We start from the raw sequence: 18,511 nt of genomic DNA on the forward strand, positions 1-18,511 counted from the left end.
TGTTGGACTATGTGGAGACCAGGATTAGATTGTCAGCTCAGTCATGAAAACCCACTGGGTGACCTTGGGCAAGTCACACTCTCTCAGCCTCAAAGGATGGCAATGGGAAACCCCCCTCTGAACAAATTTTGCTAAAAAAAAAAACAACCAGACAACCTCTGACAGTTTCACCTTAGGATCGCCATGTATGTCAGAAATGACTTGGAGGCACAAAACAACATGAAGAACAATGTCAAAGGACAAACCTAGGTATTTGTGTATTAGCAAATCAACATTTATAATTTTGGCTGTAAAGCAGGGGAGAGGGCTTGACACGCCATATCAAAGGCATAACACAGGAGAGGAGAATGAAACTTGTGTCCTCCATACCCTTCCTGGCCACATTCTGCTGCTTCACACTGTTTTCCCAGCTCACATTTAATCTGATATGTCAACAAGCAGAGTGCTGTTGAGTGCCTTCAAGTTGTTTGATGACCAACCCATGAAATAACAAGACCACATACACAGCGTGGGATAAAATATGGGCAACTTTATTTAAACTATCACTTATTTAAGCCTGTTTCTTGAAAAATGCAACAAAAGGGGGAAACAACCTAATGCAGGACCAGTTGAGGCAGGTGGTCTTTGCTAGACCTCCTCCACAGCTTCCCTTAGCTAAAACACCAGAACCTCGAGGAACATCCAAAAACTGGGTTGCTCCCTGGCTGGCCAACTGCTGGAAGACCTAAAAGAAGATCCAACACCCAAGCCACACAATTTCAGTGGAGAGAAATATCCCCCAGTCAACCCCTAGCCTCATGCCTAGTGGGGGCAGTTCAAGGGGCATATCCTTCACCAAAAGGGTGCCATAGGTGATCACCAAACTCCTCCTTTCTCCCTTCACTACCTGCCATGGATAAGGGGCAAGTGTCTGCTTAGCCCCTATCCTCCACCAGGCTAGCCAAAACGAACCTCACCCCCCCCCCCCCCCAATTGCATATCTCTAAGAAACAACTGGATCCACACTTTGGATAGGTGAACACCATCCACTCAGTAGAGCTCCAGCTGATGAAACTTTATTTCTGGATAAAGGAGAAAGTGGAAAATAGTCAAAACAAGGGCATGCCATCTACCTTGGATTTCCCTACATAGGTAGCCAATAAAATGAGGACCTTATCCTTGAACAAGCCAAAACATTAGGAGGAGGCTCATGGTGCTCCTGATACACACAAGGCCGTCTTCCATGGCTACTACACAAATCATGCAGAGCCTGTGAATGGAGGGCATTGCCCTTGAGCAAATCCAAGTCATTCCCATCAAGGTGAATGACCAAAAAGTGGAGGAGGCCCATAGCACTCCTGATACACAAGAGGTCATCTGTCATGACATCACACAAATCATGCAGAGCCTGAGAAAGCCCAAGTCATTCCCACCAAGGCAAATACTGAAACATATGGAGGAAGCCCAGTGTGCTCCTTAACATAAGAAGCAAACCAGTCCAATATAGGGCTCTCTCCCTGACCAATAGAGCATGGTCCATTCACTCCACTCCAGTTGAGGGAAACAGCATAGTGTGACTGTAATGTAGGGTCCACCATCTCTCCAAACAAGACCTACAGAGTTAAAAAAAATATAACAACATTAGTAATCTGCAAATTATATTTGATACTATGAAGGCTGCTCACAACCTGGAACCTGGGAAAATAAAATTTAAAAAAAACCAACATGAATTAACCATGACTCTCTGGGCCATCCAACCTTAATTACTCCTTGATGAGGCCACCTGTTAACAAAAGGCTCCCCAATCTGTAACAAAAAGAATAAACGTATAAGTAACACATTGTTGCTTAAATGACTGTCTTCTTGACCATCCTGAATGGAGTGTGTTTGCCTGGCAGCTATGATGCTCAAGCTATAGGCACTTCTTAGCACCAGGCTTCTCCACCCCAGTAACAAACAAAAAGTTACATAAGACTTGACACTGGAATATCTGAAGCTGACCATTGTTTGAATATCCCAAGTCCACAGCCACCTAGCAGCTAACACATCTGTCTCTACTATGAGATGACTAAGCTCCCACTTTCACTTATTGAAACCCACTTGCAATAAAGTGGAGGCTCAAATAGTCACATGCCCAAAATTGTCTAGTGGTACCTGGTCAGCATAATAGAACAAGGGTCCTTTACATGTACCCATGAGCAACAAACATAAATCCACAGCCCCTTAATAGATACTGACTTCCCCTGAAAAATAGTTGGACTTTATTTATGAAGTTTGCTAGCTCTCCTTCTCCAGCCAACCATCATCTAACTACCCTGTTATGAGATTGCTTCATCTGAGTGAACACTTGCCTACTCCAGGTAATACTTGCTAATACCAGTTGTACATCTCACAGTGAACAAAGCATTATACTGGAGACCACTAACCTTGGGTTGATCAATTAAACAATGAAATAGACAAATAAATTGACAATTCTCCAGTTTACCACCAAACTATCACCCTTAGAAACATGCCAAGAGTTACCTCGCAGGCCTGACACCGAGATCAACCACAACTTTAACACCTTTTACCTGCCAAGTAAACTGACATGTAAAAGTCTCATTTTTATATTCCAAATCCTCCCTCCAAAATAGCACTCCTTCAGATTGATTTAAAAAAAAAAAAAAAAAAAGTCTTCCAAAACTTGCAAGTTGGACCTAGCTGTGCAACACTGGCCTTTCAACATGAAAACAGTGTGAGAAAGCCCCACAAAGGGCCTGCCAAACTAAAATGACCAAATAGCTCCTGTCACCCTTGTAGAAACCCTTTCTTTTCCTTAGTTCCTATGATTTCTGAAACAAGCTAAAATGCCAGTGAGTTCCTAAAACTCCCTAAGAATGACCATACTAAGCTCAAGAAATTTGGATCCCCTGATGTCTCAATTGGTAGGGTTTCCTCAAGAAGTCATCATGCCAACCAAAGGCAAAAGGTTGTCTGAGCATGTCAAAATATTGTCTAAGCATGTCAAAAGCACTTGAAAAAATAACCATGAAAATCAAGAATGTGATCATAACCTAAGGCAATACATCCTCTAAGTATTCAAACTGTTCAGGGAAGTCACCATGCCAACCAAAGGCAAGAGGTTCTTTAAGCATATCAAAAGCACTTGAAAAAAATTAACCATAACTAGCCAAGAGTTACCTAGCAGGCCTGACACTGAACCACAACTTTGACACCATTTACCTGCCAAGTAAACTGACAGGCCAGACTAAAATGACCAAATAGCTCCTGCCACCCTTGTAGAGATGCTTTCCTTTTCTTAGTTCCTATGATTTCTGAAACAGGCAAAACTGAAAGGGCATGGTATATTCTGAGCATGTCAGAAACATTCAAACTATCCCCAAAAGATAGTCCCAAGCCACCTATACAGAGTGGAGAATGGAATCATTATGGGTCCCAAGCCAACAGATATAGAATACATACATTCGCCTTTTAAGGCACAGTTCCTTATTTTCTTAAATTGTCCTAAATAGCAGTTAAACAAGCATTTGATTTATTCCCGTTCAAACTGTAGACTCCTTGGGGGCAGAAACCACTTTGGCTGCAGACTCACAGTTGAATGCCTGGCCAAAGATGATGCAATGAGTTCAGTCCTGACGAGACCTTGATCTGCCAAGTCCTACCCCAACTCTCCACACTCTATTCTCTCTGCTAATTTACCTGAGGCCAGAGCCTGTTTCTTTAAGGTAAAAATGACAGAAATCATTTTATGAGATGCCAGCTCCAGTTTTCATGAAGAGAAAATTAAAGCCAGAGGGCAATCAATAAGAAATTGCTTTCTTTCCCCTCCTGTCCCTCAGCCCCGTAGTTCTGACTTGGCATACAAACTATTAACACCCCCTATGGGGCACTGGGGCAGTCTCACTCTGGTTAAAGTCAGCCTTGGGGTGAATTCCCACCTTGAATCTGAATTCAGCCTAAAGGGGAGCTACTCTCCATCAACTGTATGTCTACAGCATAAAGCTGTTTATTTATAGGATTGTGCTACCTTGCAGGGCTGCTGTAAGAATAGGCAGTATATCAAATAGGGCATTAGACACAGTGCAAACAGCACTTAATCTCATCTTTGGGCCAAAAACTAACTGCTCTGTCACTTATAACGGCCCTATCATGGTGTTTTCTTGGCCAAATTTATGCGGAGGGAGTTCAAATTCCCCTTTCAGGCATAGAAACCCACTGGGTGATCTTGGGAAAGTCATACTTTATCAGCTTTAGAGGAAGGCAATGTTCAAGTTCAAGTTCAACTTTATTACAGTCATAGACCAGCACAAGAGGAAGGCAGTGGCAACCCCCCTCTGAATAAATCTTGTTAAGAAAGTCCTGAGATAAGTTTGCCTTAGGGTCACCATAAGTCAGAAACAACTTCAAGGTGCACAACAACAATGACTCAACAAGCAGGGCAAATTAATGCATGCAAGAAAAAGCAAGGTTCAATTAGGACAGGAGGAAAATAAAATCTGTTATATATTTATTTAACAGTAATCAAGGCACCACTTCTCCTACTAATGAACTTCATTAGGCAGATTTATATTTAGGCAGATTTATATTTATTTGGGGAATGGTGGATCATGGACTGGAAATACAGGTTCAAGGACTGGGGGAAATAATGTATATTTATATATTTAATATAAATCAAGGACCCACTTTTCCATAAATGAATTCATTAGGCAGATTTATACTTATTTAGAGGTGGTGCATCATGGATTAGATGTAGAAGTTCAATTAGGACTGGTGGAAAATAACATTTTTATATGTTTAAGAGATAGCAAGGCATCACTTAAAGACTAATCAGTTTCATTAGGCACATTTATTTTTAGGCAGATGAAGTAGAGAAAAGCAACTTGAGTGTTGCTGTTGGAATCCCACTTAGAAGGAAAACCCCACTGAGATTAACATAAAATTATGGAGTGCTATTCTGGCTTCTTTGAAGTTCCTTCTAGTTTGGATGTTTACACCAGGAAAGGTAGGCAACTTCATCCTGAGTGTTAGCACCCTGAGAACACTCTTGTAGCAATTTACCTAATATATTTTATTAGGCAGATCTCTATTTGGGCAAATGTATATTTACTTTAGGGTGGATCATGGATTGTTAATGCAAGTAAGGTTCAAAGAGGAAGGGGAAAATTGTATAGAACACTTTGGTTTCATATTTAAAAAAATCTTGTTACTAGCCATTTCCTCACTGGTGCCCCTGTGCCACAGCGCTGGACATCATGTATTTCACTTGTAATATATTATTGTACTATTTTTAAAATCTGGCAACCCTAAAGAGTAGCAAGGCAAAATGGGGTTGCTTATACCTTCATCCCCCCTGTACTCATATTAGTATAATCCCCATCACTTCCCTATTCTGCCTTACAGCATGAGCAAATAGAAGTTTGTTTACTGAGCCCACATCTAGTTGGCCCTGACTAAACATAAATAAAGAAAACCTCTGTGTTGTATTGAATATTGGTTTTCCATAAGAACTGGCATTTGATGGTAGAGGAAGGGATGGTGGCATGGAGAAGGGACAATTTATTTGGAATTATCTTTACTCTAGTCCTAGATATTTTTGTATTGACAACTGTTGTTTCTCTTCACAAGTTGCTAAAAATCCCTAATAATTACTGACAAAACATGACTGTTGCTAAGGTGGAGATAAACTTCTATTAAAGCACTTCAGAACAATATTTATCAACTTCTCTGACTGCTGTGTAAGAAACATATTAGATGTCAGTAGCTCAGAGCACTGGATTTCATTGTGTGGATGTTGTAAGGACTGCAATATGGAAATAAAAACAATGGGCACTGGATAACAGTAGTTATCTCAGAATGCCTTTGTTAAGCCAAATGCCCCATTCTATGCACAAATGGCAAGATAATCTAAAGACTATATTTGTATCACTTCTTTTAATGTTATTTTTTTTTAAATGAATAATAGGCTTCCCACACAAAATAAGACCCAGGCATGAGCCTGAAGTCCTGCTTTCTTTTACTTTGAAGGGGTCAGGACAGAGGAAGCTCCTGTTATCCAGACACAACTATGCCAAATCTTGCATTATCCACAATTTTCATTGCATATTTCTCAGGCTTATCCTAAGGAAAGCAAAGTGTTGTCAGAAATTAACCTGCAACTCCCATCTTTGTACCATGGAACTTCAACTCAGGAACAGCTTTTTTTCTCAATTCTTTTGCCCTGGAGAAAGCTTTGAAACAATGTTCAGGTCTGTTGCATTACAGTTATAGGTGTCAGGGAACCCAGCATGAAAATTATTATACCTATAGCTCAAAAAAATTGTTGCTTTTTTTTTAAAGTCTTCTCTCAAGGAATCCCTACAAACCTCTCAAGGAATCCTAGGGTTCCAGGGAACCCTGGTTGAAAAACCGTGCTTTAGAAGTTTTAAAGTCAACTGAATTCCCATCCAACATTCCTCATGTCATCTATTTTTGTTGTCACCCTCTTCATGGCAATCCTGTAAATGAGGCATCTCCAACCCTCTCCTCAGGCTCAGACCCATCTTATCCCTGATTGAATCCATCCATCTGGCATGTGGTCTTCCTCTCTTTCTACTGCTTTCTCCCTTCCCCAGTATTATTGTCTCTTCTAATGATCCTTGCCTTCTTGTGATGTGGCTGAAGTACAACCACCTCAATCTAATCATCATGGCTTCCAAGAAGAATTCAGGCTTGATTTGTTCTAGGTCCTACATTTGTTTACTGTGGGTTCCGTTCTTTAGAAGGGGGAACTTTTAGCTAAAACTGAACCAGCACTGGGGCATGCAGAAAGCATGGGTCGAAGGGACACATTCAACGTGCCGATCAATTGAAGGGTCTAAAAGTCTTTCCCAGAATGAAACATACCGGAGGAGGTAGCAGCAGATGATCCACTTGTTCCTAACATTTGTAGAAATTAAATGAAACAATGCTGTGCTCCAAAAATACATTACAGCAAGATTTGACTCAAACTGCATTTTATTAAGTTTACAATTAAATTAACCACTTGTATAATGTCACTGTATTGCTTGCACAAAGATGACTGACATTAAATATTCAGTAATTAAGGAATATTATTATGTTTCAAATATTTAGCAGGCACCAGGGCTGGCACAAGCTGCTGGCATCCTTGGGCAACTGCCAAGGCCCACTGGCAATGCCTCCCCCTTAAAAAAATGGGACCAGTACTTTGAAGTAAAATATATCCACTCTTTTAATTCTCTATGGTCTCCTGGCCCTGACCTAGGAGTTTATCACACTGGGGCTAATTTTGGCATTAAAGGGAGATTAAAGTGCATTTACAACATCTTGCAAATAAAGCAAAAATGGTGACTAATTGCGCAAATGATTATCACATGCAATTGCACAAATAAAGTGATATTGGAAATGCATTGACACTGAAAACCCAAAAGTAAAAAGATGTGTGTTAATGCTTCTTTGTGACCACTTTAATGGTGGGCTTTGTGTGATGTCATGTGAAGTCGTTTCACGTAATTATGCAATTTTTCCAGGATATTCATGGAATAAACTCCCGGTCTCTTTCATGTGATAAACTTCCTAGCAATGCTTTTGGACACCTAGTAAGAGTAAAAAGCTGCCTAGACCCATTTGCCACCACATATATGGAGACCCCCTGCAAGCATCTACTTTGCCCAGGCCCTTCTCCAGCCTAGAGATACCCCCTGGTATATACTCAGTGGTACTTATGCCTGTTCCAGCTTAGGTTGTAAACCTTCAACTAGGGCAGGGGGGTGTCCACATGATTGACTGCTGTTCCATTACAACTAAGCATCCAATCACGGCACAGCATGAAGACTCAGGGGCATCAAAAGGGGCATGCAGGGGGTGTGGACTGCATCAGGTGACACCTGAGGGGGCAGGGTAATACCACTGCTCCCCCAACATCTACAGTTTGGAAGAAATGGGCCATGGCATTCCACTGCATCCCTTTAAAATACTGAAGAGATTCTGTGAGTGGTGTGAGGCTCATTCAGTAGGAGGAGAAGGGACAGGCCCTAGCTTTTACATTTAAAAATATATATATTATTTTTTTTTAAAATAGGAATTTTCAAAAATTATTTTTTTAAAAAAAAATCCCAATTCACCAAATTTTCACTTCTCCAAATGAAGCTATGTACATGTAAATACATTTAGGCTGATATTGTAATTTAAAGATATAGTTTAAATTTGCTAATCTTTTATGTCACGACTATTAGCATTACACTCAGTGATATATGGGAATTACAAATTATAAGTAACATTAGTACAGATATTTTTTTAACTAAGGATTCTGTATGGTGGGGTATGGGAGGAGGACAACAGGGAGGTGTCATCATGAGTTACTGTGCTGGTGATGCTAACCCTAATGACACCACTATCAAGACTATCAAAAGTCCCATGGGCTTGCCCTTCAGAAGGGGTGCTATGGAAGTGGTGGTTAGAGTGCTGCTTTCTAGAGTTGATTTCTAGATGCTCCACTTCTTCCTTTTCTCCACATAAAAAGATAAGCACCAGGACAGCCAAAAGATAGGAAGGTAACACATATCTAATTGAATGGCAATATGGTGTTGTAGTTCCAGTGTTTTTGATTGAGACTTAGAAAATTTCAGTTCAAATGCTCATTGAGCCAGGATTACCATGTTCTGGGCTGTCTTTCTCAGCCTGGCCTACATCAAAGGGTTGTTGTGAGGATAAAGTGGGAAGAAGAGCTATGTACGTTGTCCTGTTCTCATTGGAGGAGAAGCACTATATAAATGTGGGTAACTGCTATAAGGGGCTACTGTCAGAACAAAATTCAAAGAATGAAGAAATGAAGATAGGAGGAAGTAATATCAGCTATCTTAGAGATGCTGCTGACACCATACGACTAATAGAAAGCATCATGGACTTGGACAATTTACTAAGGAAGGTCAAAGAGGAAAGTGCAAAGACAAGTTTAATGCTGAACATAAAGAAAACAAAAATAAAGATCCCACACTTTGGATCAAACACTGATCAGATTAATGATTGCAGTCGAGAAATAAGAAGACTAAGAATGGTAAGGGCAGCTGTGAAAGAACTAGACAAAATCCTAAAGAGTAAAGATATAAAACTGAGCACCAAAATGAAAATTATTCAGACCATTGTATTCACCAGCACCACATATGGGTTGTAAAAGCTGGATAGTGGGGGGGGGGGGGGGGGAGGAGCAGATAAGAAGCAAATCAGTTCATTGGAGATGTGGTACTGGAGAAAAGTGCTGAGGATACCACAGACAGGCAAAAAGACAAACAAATGGGCCCTTGAACAAAATTCCCTAGAAGCCAAGATGATCACATTGATGATGTCATACTTTGGCCACATCATGAGAAAGGACACCTCATTAGAAAATACAATAATGCTAGGAAAGGTAGAGAGTAATAGAAAGAGAGGAAGACCACATGCCAAATGGATAGATTCAATGAGAGAGGTCATGGACATGAATTCACAGGAACTAAAGCAGTGGAAGATAAGATGGATGTCTCATCCACAGGGTCACCATAGGTAGGGGCTGACTCAAAGGCAGTTGTCAACAACTGGTAAATAATAAATAAAGCCAGGACTGATTCAAGCCCTATCACTTTTTTCTCATTACATTGCCTAGGCTGCTGCTGTGTCCACAATGCTGCTACTGTAAGCTTATCATCATAGTCATGCCTATGCTTCTTGGTGTGTGTGACAAGGCCTCCTCCCTCCACAAGGTAACCATTAGTGACTATTCCTTTATATATTGGTGTATACTTGGTTTCCTCTTAACTTGAAATGGAGGTATCCAAACTAGCTTCTCTCTCTCTCTCTCTCTCTCTCTCTCTCTCTCTCTCTCTCTCTCTCTGTCTCTGTCTCTGTCTCTGTCTCTCTCTGTGTGTGTGTGTGTGTGTGTGTGTGTGTGTGTGTGTGTGTGTGTGTGTGACAACCACACAGCCAATAAAACAACAAGAAATAACTTCAAAATGAAAACAAATCAATAAACCACAAAAAGCAGCAATAAAGAAACCAGAATAAAAGCCAGGGCCAAATAAAACACAAGCCTATGTGACAGATAGATTAAAGGCTCACTGAAAAAGCAATGTCTTTGTGTGGCAGCAGAAAACTGGAAGACAAGAAGACAATCTAACCATGTTTCAGTGTGTGGGAATTCCACACACTGGGTGCCACAATGGAAATAGGACCTTTCTCACATCTCAGAGGTCAAGGAAACATGCAGAAGGACTTTGGCAGAAACTTTTAGAGGGTAAATAGGTTCATATGGGGGATGTTAGTCTATTAGATATCATAGTCTAGACACATTTAGAGTTTTAGCAGTGGAAAGCAGCACATTGTGGCATCATTTTTTACTGCTGCACATGATTGGGGCGTTCTCCAGTGGCCAATCTGGGCAAGTTGGTGCAGTGCATCAATGGTGTTTATCACACTATACTCTTATAGTGCTACTATTCCACTTTGACTGCTCTAGCTGCCTCCTGTTGCATTCTGGGATTTGCAGTTTTAAGGAGGGGTATTTAGAATTCTCAGGCAGAATCTCTGCCTGAGAATTCTAAATACCCCTCCTTAAAACTGCAAATCCCAGAATGCAACAGGAGGCAGCTAGAGCAGTCAAAGTGGAATAGTAGCACTATAAGAGTATAGTGTGATAAACATCAATGAGTAGTGAGGTAGAGACAGAAAAGTGAGGGCATCATGGAACTGTCTGTAGTGCAGGTTTCTGTGTCTGATTTTGCTGCTAGGTATGCAAGGAAGTGTAATTTTTATATGTTCAGTGACATTAACGTTTGCACTGTCTTAGTACTCACTTGCATAGCAAATGTTCAGTTTATAAATCTGTGCAGCTGTAAACTGAGTAAAATGTATATAAAAAAGAACTTTCTGATACCAAAAAGCATGTATATGCACTGGAGACACTTGTGGTGGTTTATGTCTTCACTTGCAAGAACTCAAGTCAAACTCACCTGCACTGACCTTAGCTCTTTGCCCATAAGTGAAGGGGAGATTCTCAGTCTTGCATGTTGTTAGAACTATTAATGTTTGAACTGATCCCTATTTGGGAATAATTGGATGAAGAGGTGTGTGTACAGCAAAAAGGAAGAAACAATTAAATGTATGCCCGTTTTTGTCTTGATGAGTGACTAAATGGAACTTTCTTCAGAGTACCAATGACAAATGGAGCTAATATAAGTCTGCAGTGCAGTTCTCTAAAATTGTACTGTAATATTAACTATCTACTCCAAAGTTATTAGTCACTCAAAGGACAAGTACTAATTTAACAGGATGCTTTTGAGGAATAGGGACATGTTGCTTTAAAAATGGGTCATATGTGAAGGTAGGATTGGCACTATAAGACATTTGTTGTTGTTTGCTTTCAAATTACTTATGACAACCCTAAAATAAATCTATCACAAGGTTTTCTGGGGCTGAAAGAGTGTGACTTGTCCAAGGTCACTCAATGGGTTTCCATGGCTGAGCAGGGAATCAAACCCTGGTCTCCAGAATCTTAGGTCCAAAACATATGGAAGAAATAATCCAGTTTGAGACCGCTTTAACTGTCCTGGCTTAATGCTAGGGAATTTTGGGAACTGTCATTTTGTGAGACATTTACTCTTTTCTGTCAGAGACCTCTGCTGCCACAATAAACTACAATTCCCAGGATTCTCTAGCACTGAGCCAGGACAGTTAAAGCAGTCTCAAACTGGATTATTGATGCAAGTGTGTTTTGGACCATAGTCTAATACACCACTACTACTGCACCATGTTGTCTCTATAAAACAATAACCACCATCAATAAATAGTTCCATATGAATCTATGTGGTAGTTAAGAGAGCATGCTAAACAAAAGGACAGAGTATAAATATGCACTAAAATAGTTTCTCTGGATCCCACCATTGTACAACCAATCTTGCTGCTGGTGCTACATCCTTGAGTTTACCCATTGTGCGATAGTTGATTTATTCCCCAGCCATCATGTTGAAAAGTGTAAGAGAGGGCCATGTCTATGGGCTGCAAAGGGATTGGCTACATTATGGACTGTACTTGTACAACATCTGAAAAAGTGGAACTGCTTGTTCAACTGTTGTACTAATGGGCTTGAGCCTTGGCCTATGACCCTCACAGCCCACCAGTTAGTATGGCTAGTGGCCGAGGAATTTGGGAAGCTATAGTCCAGGAAAGTAAATTTTTTTCTGATGTCAGCTTTGAACAAAAGGGCAGATGAGGGAGAAACTAGGGACAGAAACTCAAGAGCCAGTCTACACTAATATAGTGGGCGCTTGGTGTCCACTGTGGTTTGGTTACAGGATCCTTCATGGATACCAAAATACATGGATGCTCAAGTCCCATTATATACAATAGTGTTGGAAAATGGTATTCCTTATATAAAACAGAAAAATCAAACTTTCTTTTTGGAATATTTTCAAGCCATTGATGGCTGAATCCATGGATAAAGAATTGTTGTTGTTGTGAGCCTGACTTATGACAACCCTAAGCTAAACCGATCATTGGACTTACTTTGTAAGATTGGTTTAGAGAGTCAGTTTGCCATTGCCTTTCTCTAAGGCTGAGAGCTTATGAGCCTAACCAAGGTCACCCAGTGGGTCTTTCAGAATCCAAATACATCACTCAAACTACTACAGCATGCTAGCTCTCACACAGCAGATAGTGTGCTATATTCATTAACATGCAACCCCTGAACAGCAATTGTATTCGGGGACGGAAAACCATGGGGGAAAACATGTTTCCCCACTGCCACCAAAATCTTACAAAGTTACTGGTAGTCCAGTATAAATATTTCCACAGACCTGAGTAACAAGGGAACTATGTATAAATGTTCACAGTTTCTGTATTATAAGATTAGGTTGGAGCTTTCATTGAAAATTTAAGTTTTGAGGAGGGTTTTGATAGATGAGATGAAGAGGTACAGTTTATTCATGGTCCTCCTACTCCCCCCACCATTAATTGCACATCAGTTCAATTTCTGTTTTTAATACCACTTTAACTTTTTCAGATATAGTATGAAACAAACTGAGAGAAGGAAAAATGGATGCACTGCAGGTGTGTGTGTGTGTGTGTGTGCACGCACACACACACACATGTGTAAATTCTTTTCTCTGTTTGCAATCTATGTCAGAATCTTTCTTCACTGGTTACCTAGGAAACAACTGGTGGGTAGAATTTGATTGGTTATATTCTCATATTGATGATTAAAGTCGTGGGCAGTTTTGAGTGGCAGGCATCTCATAGGCTGCACAAAGCAAGTTGCTCTAAAGGATTCACATTTTTTAATTCTTTTATTCTGAAAGATGGCACAGTAGATCTACCAAGGTCTTTATACTTTTAAAAAAAAGATAAATAACAAAATGTGGATATTTCTCCTCTGTCCCATTATCTCCTTTCAACTACACTTTTTCACTTCTTATGTTGCCAGCTGAAATCTGAAACCCTGTCTGATTTACAACATGCAAAACATTTTAAAATAAAAATAAACTAAAACCCCTTACCTCTGAGACTACTATGTGAAAACTGTAGATTGAGAGGCAGGAGAAAGACGGAGGGATGTTCCCAAAACCCTCGTCATCCAGATTTTTCAACAAATTTTCCAATTCCAAAGTATTTGTCCCTTTTCCTAAACTTCTACAATGAAACTTCAAGTATCCTTTATTCCATTAAATATAACAATAATCCCAAGTTTCTAGTGAATGTTGAAATCTGAAATTCATTGCAACCTTCAGTTCACTTCAGAGCTGTCATTGCTTTACCTCTCTATAATTACCAATAAGAATGTGCACAAAAGATCCAGACTGGGTGTTCAAGGACCATTTTTTACCACCCAGCAAAATAAAACTAGAAATAGTGGGAAGCCAACATTTTCTTTCATGATGCCCTTTGGGGGACGGGCCCAAACCACAGCAGGGTGGGAGAGCCTGTACTCTTTTTAAAATTAGAGTCACTAAACCTGGAAGCTTCCTGCAGTCATTTTTGTTGTTGTTGTTGCTGTTGCTGTTTTGTTTTGTATTGGTATTTATTTTTATTTTTCAATTGGGATTTCTGCATGCTGGGGAGGATGCAAGACAAGAGATAAGCACAGAGACCCACATGTGGCCTGTTAAGCACATTGCCCACCCTGCCATAGATCTTGCCATATTGCAAGGAGAGCAAACCTCTTCTTGTTATGTATAATTGGGATTGTTTTAGTGCAAGGTTATGATGATGGGCCTGTATTTACAAACCACAGAAATTATGTGGTTATCTCAAATCACATCAGCATCATTTTCCTCTAAAAACCTGTGCACATCAGTAAAAATCTGCATAAAGTATTTGAAAGGGTGTCATATTGGGGATGGAGCAAGCTTTGTTTCTGCCGCTCTAGTGAATAGGACCCGGAGCAATGGATTCAAACTACAGGAAAGGAAATTCCACCTCAACATTAGGAAGAACTTCCAGACAGTAAGAGCTTTTCAACAGTAGAACACATTCCCTCGGAGTGTGGAGGAATCTCCTCCTTGGGAGGTTTTTAAACTGAGTTGGCAAGTGGCAATATTCAATTTATGTTCTATATAATCAATATCTAGTTCCCTTAAATGAATAATAGATAAAGGCCCAAAAAAGGTGAACTTAACCATAGTAAAAGTTTGCTAAAATACAAATTTTAACAAGATGGGTAAAAAAGTTGACGTGACATATTTTGAAGGATAAATGCTGGTGCAGGATGTCTACTTTGAGTCAGAATAATGTATGTTGATAAAAGATTTGCATGGAATGTGTAGACTACTGAGTGCAAGGCCAGGGTTGATGCGTGATATTTGGTGAGAGGCCTTTGATAAGAGAAAAGCTTGGAATGTGGCATATGTTGCTAATGCATAAGTAATGAGATTTTGATGTATTCAGAATTTTTTGTCCTGATTGAATGGATTTTTGTATGTTTAAAACTGTTTACATCCAATAGAATTTTGTCACAGAAAGTCTTTGTTATGATGTCTATAAAAAGGAGGACTTTACTTTTATTCTTTATCTCAGCGGTTAATTAGGATCCAAATCCTAAACTGAGATCTTGCTTGCAAAAGAAATTGTTTTCTTTACTAAATTGGGTCTTCCTTGCTTGTTTGCTGTTCTGTTCAAGAACCCATCATTTAAATTGGTTTATTAATATTGATTTCTGTAACAAAACAGAGGCTGGATGGCCATCTGTCAGGGGTGCTTTGATTGTATATTCCTGCATGGCAAAGGGTTGGATTGGATGGCTCTTGTGGTCTCTTCCAATTCTATGATCCTTCGATTCTATGATTCTATGAAAATGAATCTTGATATAACTCAATGTGTGACTGCATCAAGAACAGTAAGAAAATGCTGCCCCTCCCATCTATCATTCAGGGAAGAGCAGGAGGTGCAAATGAAGGAACTGTTAAATATGGTCAAACGTCAGGACTAACTAAGAAATTATCCTAGTTAATCGGAAATATATGAAGAGTGGAATGCAAACCAAAGCTAGCTTATAGACCAATAAAGAAATGGCAATGGAGGTGATCCATTCATCTCTTAAAAAAAGAATAAGGCAGCACCAATTAAGGTTATTGTGCATTTTAATTATTCAATTTTAATGAATTGCATACTGCAAATACTGAAGACAGAACCATGCATTGCAAGACTAACTGAATGCTATTGGCAGAATAAACACGTAGTCTTGAAAACTACAGCCCTGTGTCAAATCTCTTTTCACTTAAACCAAAAGAACAAAATGGAAAACAAAAAGGTCTAGGGATTTAAAGATATGATATTGTTAGTATGTTTACAACAAAATAATCCCTAGACCTTTTGGTTTGCCAAATCTCTTTTCACAACAACTAGTATATTTGTTCCACAGTTTTCCTCTGTGTGTTTCCATACCCTGCATACCATTGGATTTCCCTCTCACTGTTTCTTGGCTTCTAAGCATCATTGCATATGATGCTAAAATGCACATGTTGCAGAGGCACTCCATACACACATCAGTTATGATCATGTACCACTGTTCAGCTCCCTAGCATTGGAAAAATTCCCAAGGATACCTTTCAAAAGGCACCATACCACTGTCTGTTCAGTTAGTTGTTGCTGTAGCTTCAAAAAACACCACGTCCTTTGTTTGTCCAGTAATTTCCCTCTTCTCCATTTTAAAGACTGAAAGTTTTACCAGCCAAACATCTATGCCATTTAAATCATAAATGAAATCAGATGCATTAACCCAAGTGTACCTATCCTAGTGCATAATAAACATAATCTTAACTAAGGATTTTATCACACAAACCTTGGTCTCACCTTAGTCTTGCCATCTTGGTCTTGTTTAAAGAGAATAGAAACATACAGGTTTTGGATCATTGTTATCACACCTCCCTTCAATAGCATGACAGGGTTTTTTTGGGTGCTATTGATGGTCTACATATGCATTCTTCCCCATTCTCCCTTAAGCCCTGCCTCATGCCCTAACCAGCATGCCTTTCTTTTTTATTATTAATTTGTAGGGCAGTTCCAGAGTTATGGGAACCAATTTAGTAAAAGAAGAAGAAAGAAAGAAAGAAAGAAAGAAAGAAAGAAAGAAAGAAAAGAAAAGAAAGTGAAAAGCAGAGGGAGGACAGCCTGCCTGGGAATAGTGAGGGAGATGGGGAGAGGGAGTAAGGAGGAGACTGGCACCACATGGCTGCTCAATATCAGACTTATCACATGGGTGGAATAATGAGTTGGCAGCACTGTTGGCTGCCTGTTTATTGACAAGTTTCCCTGTCAATTAAATGATCCCCTCTAACAACAGTTCAGCAGCACAGCAACAACAGACTAGAGGTGATGTTGAGCAATAGGTAGTGCCAAAGGCACTATGCTATTGCTACAATTATGATTTAAACCCACATGTAATAAATTACTTAATCTCTGGAATATGGCACAGATGTTTTCTGACTATTAGACATCCATAGATTGTTGAAGTAAAAGATTCTTTTTGTCTCTTGGCTTTCACCTGATCTTTTGAACTATGGTTCTCCATATTTAGTTTTTTTATTTCTTGTATTCTATTTTCTAAATGACTTGTTCATCTCATCCATCAATTGCTCCCTTGTTGTATCTGCTTCCAAAAGGCTTATAGGAAGCCTGATTCTGTGACACTTGAGAGAAAGGAACCATACATCTGGTGCACTGGTATAATCATATGGACATCACCTCTATATAGAGCATAGTGGCCTCTACCCTCTGACTCAAAAGCACCCTGAAGTTTATAAACTGAGGTTTCTTTTTTTTTCTTTGATAGTTAGATGTTATGTGCTGCTTGTTCTGTGTATAACTGGCTGTTCTGGGCAATGAACTAGTGAACTGCACCTAGTACCCATCTCTTTGGGTCCTTGGTCTCATTCTACCTACTTAGGCTGCTATGGCGAGACCCAGTGTGGCATAGTGGTTTGCATGTTGGACTATAGCTCTGGAGGCCAGGATTCAAATCCCCACTCAGCCATGGAAACCCATTGGGTGATCATGAGCAAGTTATACCCTATAAGGCTCAGAGTTAGACACAGCCAAAAAAAACCTCGGAACAAATCTGACCAAGAAAAACTCATGATAGGTTTACCTTAGGGTCTCCATAAGTCAAAAACAAGCTGTGAAGGGGAGAGAAGATAATAGGATAAGAACAGAAAATAAACAGGCTGTTCCTTCAGCAGTAAGGTTTTTCTTAGGTTTGGGTACTTTTCATTTTTAATTGTCTCTTCCTACCTCCCAGTTCATTTTTCACCTGTAACTTATTCTTTAGCCCTGACTGCCTATATCCCAATTTGACCTTTCCTCCTGACTTGCACACAGTTCTGGCTCCAGGATCCCTTTAGATTGCTATCTACAATGTAGCTGCAACATATTGTTAAATATGCAAATACAAAGAGCCTGTGACATTTCTTCTCAAAGTTTACCTATATCAGAATCTACCTTCAAACAGGAAAAACACTGCATATTTAATAACAAATGAGTTCCCCTAACAGTACTGATGACAATCCAATTTAACATTTTGTAGTAGAAAAATCCCTATTTTTCAAAACCAGTTCCTGAAGCAGAATAGAAGTTTTTTTTTCAGGTGACAAGAGAAGACAAGATATTGTAAGGGTCACAAAATTCCCCGAGAGTGAAGATACCTTTGATTGTGATACTTTTGTCTGCAATCAGGTGTGCCTCAATGATGACATGAGCTTGATGAACCTATTGATCTGGGAAGTTGCTAGTATTTTCCTCCTTGCAGAACACCTTCCTATCTGTATCGCATCATTGGAAAAGCAAGAGGACCATCTGCTAGTAAAGCATATACACTGTAGAGATTGCTGTCCTCTCTGCTCCTGTGGTGCTTGTATAGGCTTTATTCTCCAAACAGATTTCATAATGGTGTTGCTAACAAAAAAAGAATCAAAGCTGCAAGAAGGTGCTAAGCTATATAATACTATTCATTTGACTGAAATGATTTCTATACTGCCCTCCAGCAATTTAACAAAACGAGATAATAAAATAACAAGTC

Source organism: Sceloporus occidentalis, unplaced genomic scaffold, assembly GCF_023333645.1.
Source record: "Sceloporus occidentalis isolate IW3139 unplaced genomic scaffold, rSceOcc1.0.p SCAF_1, whole genome shotgun sequence".
In the NCBI taxonomy this organism is placed as follows: domain Eukaryota; kingdom Metazoa; phylum Chordata; class Lepidosauria; order Squamata; family Phrynosomatidae; genus Sceloporus; species Sceloporus occidentalis.